The sequence below is a fragment of the Amaranthus tricolor genome, chromosome 9 (assembly GCF_026212465.1).
Source record: "Amaranthus tricolor cultivar Red isolate AtriRed21 chromosome 9, ASM2621246v1, whole genome shotgun sequence".
In the NCBI taxonomy this organism is placed as follows: domain Eukaryota; kingdom Viridiplantae; phylum Streptophyta; class Magnoliopsida; order Caryophyllales; family Amaranthaceae; genus Amaranthus; species Amaranthus tricolor.
Window position 1 is genome coordinate 16,725,623 of NC_080055.1, and position 11,536 is coordinate 16,737,158.

Below are 11,536 nucleotides of genomic sequence, written 5' to 3' on the forward strand. Positions count from 1 at the left end.
AGTTGCGATTTAATGCGTTTTTAAACATTTTTGTCAATTTCGCGCGTAAAGTAGCTCAAACTTGGTTTGTTATGCACGAAACTTGGCACACAACACTATTTGGTACATATTATTGTGTTGAAGTGGTTAGAATTGAAAATCATAGTCATATGCTAGAAATTACGTGTTAAGTTGCAATTTTATGCGTTTTTAACCGTTTTTGGCACTTTCGCGCGAGCTCAAACTTGGTTTGTTTTGCACAAAACTTGGCACACAACACTATTTGGTATATATTATTGTGTTGAAGTTGTTAGAATTGAAAATCGTAGTCATATGCTAGAAATTACGTGTTAAGTTGCGATTTTATGCGTTTTTAACCGTTTTTAACACTTTTGCGCATAAAGTAGCTCAAACTTGGTTTTGATGCGAAACAGGGGCTGATTAAGGCCTTGGTTATGCAAGGATTAATGTTTTGTGGAAGCTTTGATTAATGACACAGACTTAAAATACAAATGATCATGAAAAGAACACGAAACAACCATAAACACTTAGACAATTCTGATCTAGCAAATTGTCGAGCAGCCCTCCTTCAGCTCAGCTTCTAGGAGTCCACGGGGATTGCTAGAATGGTTTAAGGACCTTGATAGCTAGATCCAAGTACCGAGATTCCATTTCCACTTCAGCCTAGGTCCTGTTTGCATTGGTTTAGTCTCCACGTGTCGTGTAAGGTGGTCTGGTCACTAGTTTGCCGCTGTGTTGTGAGGTCTGTATGCAGCCTTGTGTGCAGCCCTCCTTCAACTCAGCTTCTAGGAGTCAACGGGGATTGTTAGAAAGGCTTAAGGACCTTGATAGCTAGATCCAAGTACCGAGATTCCATTTCCACTTTAGCCTAGGTCCTGGATGCATAGGTTTAGTCTCCACATGTAGTGCAAGGTGGTCTGGTCACTAGTTTACTGTTGTGTCGTGAGGTCTGTATGCAGCCTTGTGTGGGCTCCTTTGGTATCTTCATTTCATACAACCACATTTTTATCAGATTTGCTAGAAATTATTGGTATATATTATTGTGTTGAAGTGGATAGAATTGAAAATCATAGGCATATGCTAGAAATTACGTGTTAAGTTGCGATTTTATGCATTTTTAAGCGTTTTTGTCAAGTTCGCGCGTAAAGTAACTCAAACTTGGTTTGTTATGCACGAAACTTGGCACACAACACTATTTGGTATATATTATTGTGTTGAAGTGGTTAGAATTGAAAATCATAGTCATATGCTAGAAATTACGTGTAAAGTTGCGATTTTATGCGTTTTTAAGCGTTTTTGTCACTTTCGCGCGTAAAGTAGCTCAAACTTGGTTTGTTATGCACGAAACTTGGCACACAAAACTATTTGGTATATATTATTGTGTTGAAGTGGTTAGAATTGAAAATCATATTCATATGCTAGAAATTACTTCTTAAGTTGCGATTTTATGCGTTTTTAACCGTTTTTGTGAATTTCGCGCGTAAAGTAGCTCAAACTTGGTTTGTTATGCACGAAACATGCACACAACTCTATTTGGTACATATTATTGTGTTGAAGGGATGTTAATGCATGATTTAGAGGAGGTTGTTGAAGTCGGATCAGAAGAGGAAGGGGTTGAGGAAGAAAAAGAGGAAAAGGAGAAATCAAGGAAGGAAGAAAAAGAGAAGAAGGAGCAAGAACCTGTTCCCACTGACAACGTTGAAAAAAGAGAAAAAGTGGAATAGGATGGAGATTTGGACTGCTATTTATGGTGCATTCTTTCGTTTACTGTTTCTTGTTTTCCTCAAATGACAAATCTATATGGTTTGTGCTGTGGTTTGATACTCCCAATTCTTTTGATTGATGACAAAAGGGGGAAGAGAATGCACAAACTTAAGAGAAGCTGTGAATACACAGTTCCATATCTTGATGGATTTATATTGCTACAATAATGGAAGTTAATGTGCATAAGTGTGATGATTGTGATTATGAATGATTATAAAACCAGCTTAAAATCATCTTTGTTGTTAAGTTTATGAATACTTTGATTAAGTGTTGTTCTGAATTTGTTTTCTTCAAAGCTGTTACTTTCTATAATACTTATGGATTTGTGTGTTAATTTGGATTTCTGTTAATTTAATTTAACTGCTTTTGGAAAATTATTTGAAAACATATTTGATATTATGTTTTTAATATAGAGTAAATTGTTTTATGCATGCTTGGTAAATTATATTGTAACGAGTTGATTTGCTAAGTTATTTAGAGTTGCTTTAATCTCTAGTATGCTCTAAAAATTTTGTTTTACTCTATTTTACTTAAGTTTGTTTATAAGTTTGTCTTCATCAAAAAGGGGGAATTTGTTGGCCTCTTAGGTTTTGATGATGACTTCACTTTTAAATAAACAAACATGTTTTAGAGATTGTTTTGTAGGTGAATATCCGATTTTGTTGAAATCGTTGATGAAGCCTATGACTTGGTTCGTGGAAGTTGTACGTGTCTCAAAATATCCAAGAAGTTAGATAAGTGCTTGGGACGTTAAAGGTAGACAGACGGTCTACTGTTCCCAAAGTTGACACTAACATCTATTTTCTCTTAGTGCTTTCAACAACCTTCTTCTTCCGTTGAATGCGGCTGCTACGCGCTGAAGTATATGGACGATATTATAAAATCCGTGAAGGAGTTTGGAGTCGAAAATATAGATGCTGTAAGTATTTGTTACGTTCTTAATTAAATAATTATTGGTAACATCTAATGTTTATATATTAATCTTTTATTTTTATATTATATTATAGGTTTTAAACGACATTCCGAGGGAAATACGCCCTTTGAGAAGTGGAGAGATGCGCGAATTAAAAGACAAGATTTCTGCGTATCTTGCTAATATTTGTCCTTGATAAATTGTAATTAGTATAGATAAGAAGGCGATGAAAAATGTGCCTTATTTGATCCACCGTAGGTTGTTTGCTGTATACTATTGTATGTACTAGTCCAGATATAGCTCATGTTGTTGGGGTAGTTAGGTTTATGTCTAATCCTAGAAAGGAGCATTGGGCGGCAGTTAAGTGGATTCTAAGGTATCCCAGGGGTACTTCTAGAGTTAGTTTATGTTTTGATCCTGGCGAACTTATGTTAGATGGTTACATAGATGATGATATGTCAAGTGATATTGATTCTAGTAAGTCTGCATCTAGTTACTTGATGATGTTTGCAGGGAGAGTTGTTTCTTGGCAATCTAAATTGCAAAAATGTGTTTCTCTATCGACTAATGAGTCAGAGTATGTGGTACCTGTTGAAGCTGGTACGGAGTTAGTGTGGATGAGGGACTTCCTTGAAGAGTTGGGTTTGCAGCAAGACAATTATTTGTTACATTGTGATTGTCAGAGTACCATTCACCTAGCTAAGAATGCTATATATCATGGTCGAACCAAATATATATAGAGGAGGTATCATTGGATTCGAGATCAGATAGAAGAAAAAACTTTTTAGCTTGTGAAGATTAGTACTCATGAAAATGGATCGAATATGTTAACTCAGATCCTGCCAAGGGAAAAATTAGAGGTGTGCCGTCTGGAAGCAGAGATTGTCATACCCCTCAAGTTGGAGGGAGGGAGAGATTTAAGATTATTTAACAACTTAATTCTAAAAATAAGCTCCGTGAAAACTAATTTCCCAAAATAAGCGTCCGTACATCCAAGTCTAGCCTCGAGAACAGTCGCTGTTAGTAACAGCGAAAGTTAAAAAAAAAATTAAAAGCCCAAAGTCGCTGTTAGTAACAGCGACCTAAAAAAAATTTAAAAGCCCAAAGTCGTTGTTACTAAAAGCGACTTAATATATATATACATATATATATATATATATATATATATATATATATATATATATATATATATATATATATATATATATATATATATATATATATATATATATATATATATATATATATATATATTTTTAAGTCGTTGTTAGTAACAGCGACTTAATGCGTTTTATATTTTTTTGCACAATTAATTTAATCTTACTAAACAGTATCGTGAAGTTAATCATGGTGTTCCAGCTGTGATATTCTCAACTGGTGGATTTATTGGAAATATGTTTCATGAATTAAATGAGATTATAATTCCATTATTCATCACATCAAGACATTTTGAATCAAAAGTGCAATTTATGATTACAGATTATGCAGATTGGTGGGTTAAATATAAGTTTAATAAGTTCATCAAAAAGTTATCTTCTTTTGAAGTTATAGATGGTGATTCTGATGGAAGAGTTCATTGCTTTCCAAGTGCTGTTATTGGTCTCAGGTAAATTTAATACTAATTATATATTCTTATTATCTATCGTTATATATTGTTAACTTATTAATTTAAATTTAACCCTTTAAATTCAAAGCCACTTAGTGGAGCCAGTTAATGTTATTGGGGAATGAATTGTCAGTCTCTCTGTATATATTGTGACCCCTCAATGTGAAGAATTAGGCTAACCTGGTAAACCTATAACATAATGCCTTTTTGTATCAATCACCACTTGTAATGGAGTATATAACTATAATTTCTTTACCGGGTCATCTTCCTAGCCGGACTACTTTCCGAAGAATATCAATCAAGCTATGCATACTCTTTCTTTTTCCTCTCCAGATGAACATTTTTACATGGATACCAGTGCTACATCCCACATGATTCACTCTCAAGGTAATTTTCTTAAGTATTTTCCATTGAAGCATCATCATGACTCACTCTCAAAGCCATAGAAGTTGAAATTGCATGGATACTTGTTTCCTATCAGGCCAGTATTCTTTCTCCCTTGAACTTGAAAACAAATACTGTTTAGTAAGATTAAATCAATTGTGCAAAAAAATATAAAACGCATTAAGTCGCTGTTACTAACAGCGACTTAATATATATATATATATATATATATATATATATATATATATATATATATATATATATATATATATATATATATATATATATATATATATATATATATATATATATATATATATATATATATATATATATATATATATATGTATATATATGTATTTTTAAGTCGCTGTTAGTAACAGCGACTTTGGGCTTTTAAATATTTTTTTTTAAGTCGCTGTTACTAACAGCGACTTTGGGCTTTTAATTTTTTTTTTTTTTTTTTCACTTTCGCTGTTACTAACAGTGACTCTTCCTGAGGCTAGGCTTGGATGTACGGACACTTATTTTAGGAAATAAGTTTTCACACAGCTTATTTTTAGAATTAAATTGTTAAATAATCTTATTTTTTTCAAATTTTCCTTGAAGGAAGGCCCATGTAATATATTAAATATGGGCTTATACTTTAATAAAAAAAAACAAAAAGAGTGGAAAATTATAAAAACAAAAAGGCAGCAGCATTTGGTAATATACATATGCACGCACAAAAAAAAGGGAAGTGATGACAGAGAAAGAATAATGTACAACGTGATATTGTGTCAATTCGATCGAAGGCCATTCATATTTCGTTTTTCGTCAAATTTAAACACGGTGTTCCTGCATACCCAACCTACATATTTAATGGTTGGATTGTCGTTTTGTGCATTGTAAGTCGGTAATTTGTATTTTGCCCTAATTTACACTAATTGTTATTTTACTACTTTTGAGTGTTGATTTAGGGTTGTTTAGTGTTCGTATTGCCTCTAGTATTGTCTAGATAGGATTTTGGCTGTACCCATTAATTTTATTGGTGATTAGTGGAAGAGTTTTGTACCACTTACGGTCCTATGGTTTTTTCCCGTATTGGGTTTCCACATAAAATATCTTGTGTGCTTTACATTCCGCATATTTACTTTATTGTGTTTGATTGTGAGACTATTATTATTTGTTTGATTGGATTGGTTATTTTTGTTCATCTAACAACACAAAGGGAGAAAGTGTGTGTTATATTACCACTTTTCTCAACAGATTGACATGAAACTTTTGATGAAATTTACATTATAAATTATTCTCATAAAAAAGTTTATTTTCACAATTTTTCTTAACCACCACCTCTCTGATGCACCGAATAAATTGTATGAAGAAAATAAGATAATTGTAGTAGAACAAAAATATACTCCCTCCTATTCAGCTTAGGTGTCCCATTTCCTTTTATGGTTAAGTCACATTAAATGTCCCATTTCTATTTTTGGCATGGATTTTTGACTATTATACCCTTAGTACTTTATCCTATTTTCAATTATACCCTCTATTACCCTTACTAATTTTCCCTTTCTTATAATTAATCAACATACTTAAATCCTAATTAATACCTACCCATTTACACACTCCCTCCCATTATAAACCTAAAACCCTACCCATTCCCCATTCATCTTGCCGTTTTCTCTTAATCTTGGGTTGAAAGCTTCACCTTCTTCCTTATCTTCTTTCTTGTTCTTCTCTGAAAACCCTAAATCTGGGTTGAAGCTTCACCATCTTCCTTTATTTCTTCTGTGTAGTTGTCTGATAACCCTAGATCTGGGTTGAAGCTTCACCTTATTCCTTAATTTCTTTCGTGTTGTTGTCATGGAAAACTCCACTTCGCCTTTTAAATCCCCCTGAAGAATCCTAACTCGACAATCGACTCACCCATGAAAAACCCTAACTCGCGTACTTCTTTACTTCTGAGAATCCCCAAATCTCCTTACAAATCGCCTTCTAAGATAGACTTTAAGGGGTTCGATGATGGAAATCCTAGATCTGGACTGAAATCGTTTGAGGAAGAGTCTTATGATTACAATGATGACTCAACTTCTGTTGAGACTGATCCTAAGTGGGGAAGAGAACTTGACTCTGAAGGTGAACCCATTTACACACCTGAGCCTGATATGTATCCTGATCGTGAATATTCTTCCATTGATGCTGTTTTTTCGAATACTGATTGTGAAGAAGAACATTGGCTTGATAAGCTTGGTCCTTTCTCAAGTGAGTTTCTGTTTTTGTTGGTGCATGTTCATTTTGACTGATGATGATTTTTAAGTTAAACGTTTTTTTATGCATTTAATTTCATTCCTCTGTGATCTGAAAGTGAGAGCAGTTTTAGCCACCAAAAAATCGAACAAAGGGGGTTTGGATTGTTTTCCAACGTTTAATGCACAAAGATGTTCGATTTTGTACTCAATGATTTAAAAAAAAAATTTACCTGAGAGTTCTAAAACAACCAATTTTTTCATTAATGTATATTTGAATAAAAATGTTTCATTGAAAACAACATAAAATGTTTGTTGTTTGCATCTGAAATATCCCATGTTAAAGATCCCAAAAATATGTCCAAATTCAAAAGGAATTTACATTTCAAACATGTAGCTGTGCTGTTTATGGTTGTGTTGGCTGATCTTCTGTGCTGTTGTTGCTTTCCTCTGTGTCCCAAAAAATGTTGTTGGTTGCTGTTCTTTTGCTCATACGATGCTTTCTGTTGCAACTGCTGAAATTTGTTGACTTTGATTGTTGGTTACTTCTGAGATTTCTACATTCAAATCCCCTTCATCATATCCACCTGCATACCCAATGAGTTCCACAAGCTGATTCATTTTTTCTGTACTTAGCTTTGTGAATAAATATTAAAGTGAATCAACAACCAATTGTTTGTCAATAGTCAGCTAATCTAGCCTTAAATTTTTCTTCATCGAATTTTATTTTATTTGCTGCTTCTTTCCCCCCTCTCTTGCTGTTGAGGTTAATGACTGTGGTGTTGTTTGTCATCTGCTTCTTGACATCATTCCACAATCGTGTAATTGTTTTCCTACAAACCTCAAACTCAATCGCAAGTGCGTTGATTGTGCCTTGCGCTGGTTTGCCCTTCTTATTTAATGCAGATAGCAGCTTCTGCATTATGCGTTCTCTTTGTTGTGTACTTAAGTTTTTTGTAGGAGCCATTGTTTTAGATGAATGTGTAATAAATGACCATTGTCATTGTCTATTTATACTTTCTGTTCTGTAATGTAATGATTGATTTTTTGTTCTTGTTGCACATTTCATTTTGGCGCCATACTTTCTGTTTTCTCAAGTTATGCTGTGTGCTTTGAAAATTTTCTTGAATTCTTGGCGGCAGTTTCTGATTATGTAATGAATTCCTTCTTTTTGGACATTTTAATTTGGGGTTTCAAATTAATTTGGGTACTGTGATGATTTTTTCCATTTTGAAAAATTGGTTGTTTATAAATTGGAGCCTATTTAAGAAATTATTAATGCATTTTTTGGGTAATTTGGAAAATCTGAAGTCAATGATCGCAAAAAAATTCGTACTCACATGATCAGTAACGACTGCAACTACACCGAAGCTGTTGAAGAATTGAGAAGGCTCTCGAAGATACCATAATTGATGTATTTAATTTTTAGTACTCTTGAGAAATTTATGTAATTTCCAAAAATTATTGTAAACGTAGGACTTAATTATGTAATTTAGGATTTAATTAAATTATCGATGTAATTTTGGCGCAAAAAATTTTCAAATTTTTGGTGCCAAAAAAAATCAGCTTTTAAATTGGGCTAAATTGGTGGGAATTATTAATTCCTTAATCTTTACAATTAAAAATCCATAATATTACTCTCTCTCCTCCCTTAGGGTCCCATTTTGACTTTTCTTAAAATCCGTAAAAAGTCAAATGAAATACTTCTCCTGAATAGGAGGGAGTACTTTATTATACTTTCCTCCCTTCGAAAAAGATAGAAACACGCTGAGTCCGGATCAGTTATTTAGGCGCCAAGTCGCCAATGCACCGTTTCATTCTGCCTTAAACATGAATTATACCAGCTGCATGCACGGACTCAATGCAAGGTTCCTTCTGCCCGATTGACAATTTTAGGAGGGTAATAAATTAAGTGATCAACCGAAAACTCAGTTCTCCAATCTCCATATGTGCTGAAATTATTTAATTATTGTCATTCTTTTCAATGTTATTACTTTTTCTAATGTCAGAGACTTTTAATTTTTCGGGGCACTGTGCGGTCAAACATGATGAGTCTATACAATATACTAATGAAGAAACGATTAGAACAAATGTCAACTTTATTATAATAAAAATTTTTCTGCTCTTTTAATGTTCTTATTAGGCATATATTTTTTAGCATATCATGTCATATCTTTTTGATTAGATTTGTTTAATTGATTAGTTACAAAAGAATTTAAAATACACCTTTTTTAGTAATTTTTTACCATATACAATCAATTTAGTTAAGTAGGGAGTATCTTTTAATTACTATTGATTATTATCAAATAGGATATTAATAATTTATGTAAGAAATTAACTTTCATTAAAATAATTTTGTCATAAATTAAGAAAAGAAAACAATTTTGAAATAGTTTATCATAGATAATCCTATTCCATATATTACTTATATGGCTATATATAATAAAAAAAATTGTACACTCAAATAGATTACACATTAATTATTTATGTGAATAATTAGAATAAGATATCGATGAAATAAATTTTAAATAATAATTTTATCACCTATGTTTGACAAGTTTATAATACATAAATAAATAAATTAAGTTATATGCTAATTATTATAGTGAAAATGTGTTCTTTAAGCTGAAAATTTATTTTAAGGTTTTACAAAGACATTGAACATAAAATATTTTTTTATATTATTTTTATATGTTGAAACTTTCTATTATTTTATATAATTACTTATAATCAATATTGTTTAGTGCATAATATTATAATTATGTTTTATATAGTAGTATATTAGTAATATCAATATATATCCTAGAGCTGTTCAAAACAAACCCGACCCGAAAATCCGACCCGAAAAAATGTAAGTTTTTTAGGTTTACCGAACCGCAATTACCCGAACCGATACTTCACTCGAACCGTTTGATAACCGAAAAGGGCAAAATCGAACTCGAACTGCAACCGAATTTTATAACCGACATATAAACCTTAACCGATGTTACCCGAACTGAATAGTGATCGACCCGAGTCAAATCCGACCCGAATTATGCACGTAACTGAATGTAACCTGACTAAAACCGATTAAGATCGAACTGTTTTTAACCCAATCGATTATTAATCGAACTATTTTTAACCCGAACTGATACAAACCCGAACCGATTGTAAATCTATACAGAAGAGATTGCATACAGAATATATATATATATATATATATATATATATATATATATATATATATATATATATATATATATATATATATATATATATATATGTATATATATATATATGTATATATATATATATATATATATATATATATATATATATATATATATATATATATATATATATATATATATATATATATATATATATATATGTATATATATATATATATATATATATATATGTATATATGTATATATATATATATATATATATATATGTATATATATATATATATATATATATATATATATATATATATATATATATATATATATATGTATATATGTATATATATATATATATATATATATATATATATATATATATATATATATATATATATATATATATATATATATATGTATATATATGTATATATATATATATATATATATATATATATATATATATATATATATATGTATATATATATATATGTATATATATATATATATATATATATATATATATATATATATATATATATATATATATATATATATATATATATATATATATATATATATATATATATATATATATATATATATATATATAAACTAATTGAAATAAATTGATCTGCCTATTAGGGCTGGCAAAAGCTGACCCGACCTGCTAACCTGATCTGAAACCGATTCGAAATTAGCGGGTTTGGGTTTAGATTTTTGACCCAATTAATTAAATGGGTCAACCCGACCTGATCTGTTTATTAAATGGGTTAGGTTCAGGTTGAATATTTTAACCCGAAAAAAACTTGTTTAACCCATTTATTAAATTTAAGACGGATCAACATTTGCCAAATACTTCGTAAAACTAAGATAATACCAATTACCATATATTGAGGGATTTGTCAGCTGAAGATGACTTTCAATAAGAAAGGAAGTTGTCCCACATCGGCTAAGAGATTTGTCAGCTGAAGATGACTTTCAATAACAAAGGAAGTTGTCCCACATCGGCTATGAAAGATACTAATAAAAGAAAAATCCTTTAAATCACTTCCACAGATCTCATACCAACTTACGCAGCCACGCCGTGAGCACAAAGCGAACTATTCTTTCGCCTTTTACTAAAGAATACAGTGTGCTCGCTGCATTAAGTGGCATACGTTTATTTTTGAAGGAAGCCTTTATTAAGGTTAAATGGGTCAAATGACCTGAAATATATGAATTTAATGACCTAAAAAAAAAGTAGGTTAAATGGGTCATTAGCAGGTTGATCCGATCTGCTACAGATGTATCTGCTATATCTGATAAAACAATCGGTAATTATTTTTTGTAAGTAAATGAGCATACATCAATTAAAAACCTGACTATTAACTTATTTCGATATTGACCCGATCAATAGTTATCCGTAACCGATATCTACTCGAAAAATAAAGCTCGAACCCGATCTGTACCCGAAAAAACCGAACCAATTAGTAAT

At 31.1% G+C, this 11,536-nt stretch overlaps 1 non-coding gene across 1 annotated transcript; it reads left to right on the forward strand.

Moving 5' to 3' along the window:
* Positions 1–11,137: 11,137 nt before the first annotated feature.
* On the forward strand, positions 11,138–11,252 carry LOC130824672 (U5 spliceosomal RNA). Its single transcript, XR_009046764.1, has one exon. It is a non-coding gene; the product is annotated as a U5 spliceosomal RNA (small nuclear RNA).
* The last annotated feature ends 284 nt before the right edge of the window (positions 11,253–11,536 follow it).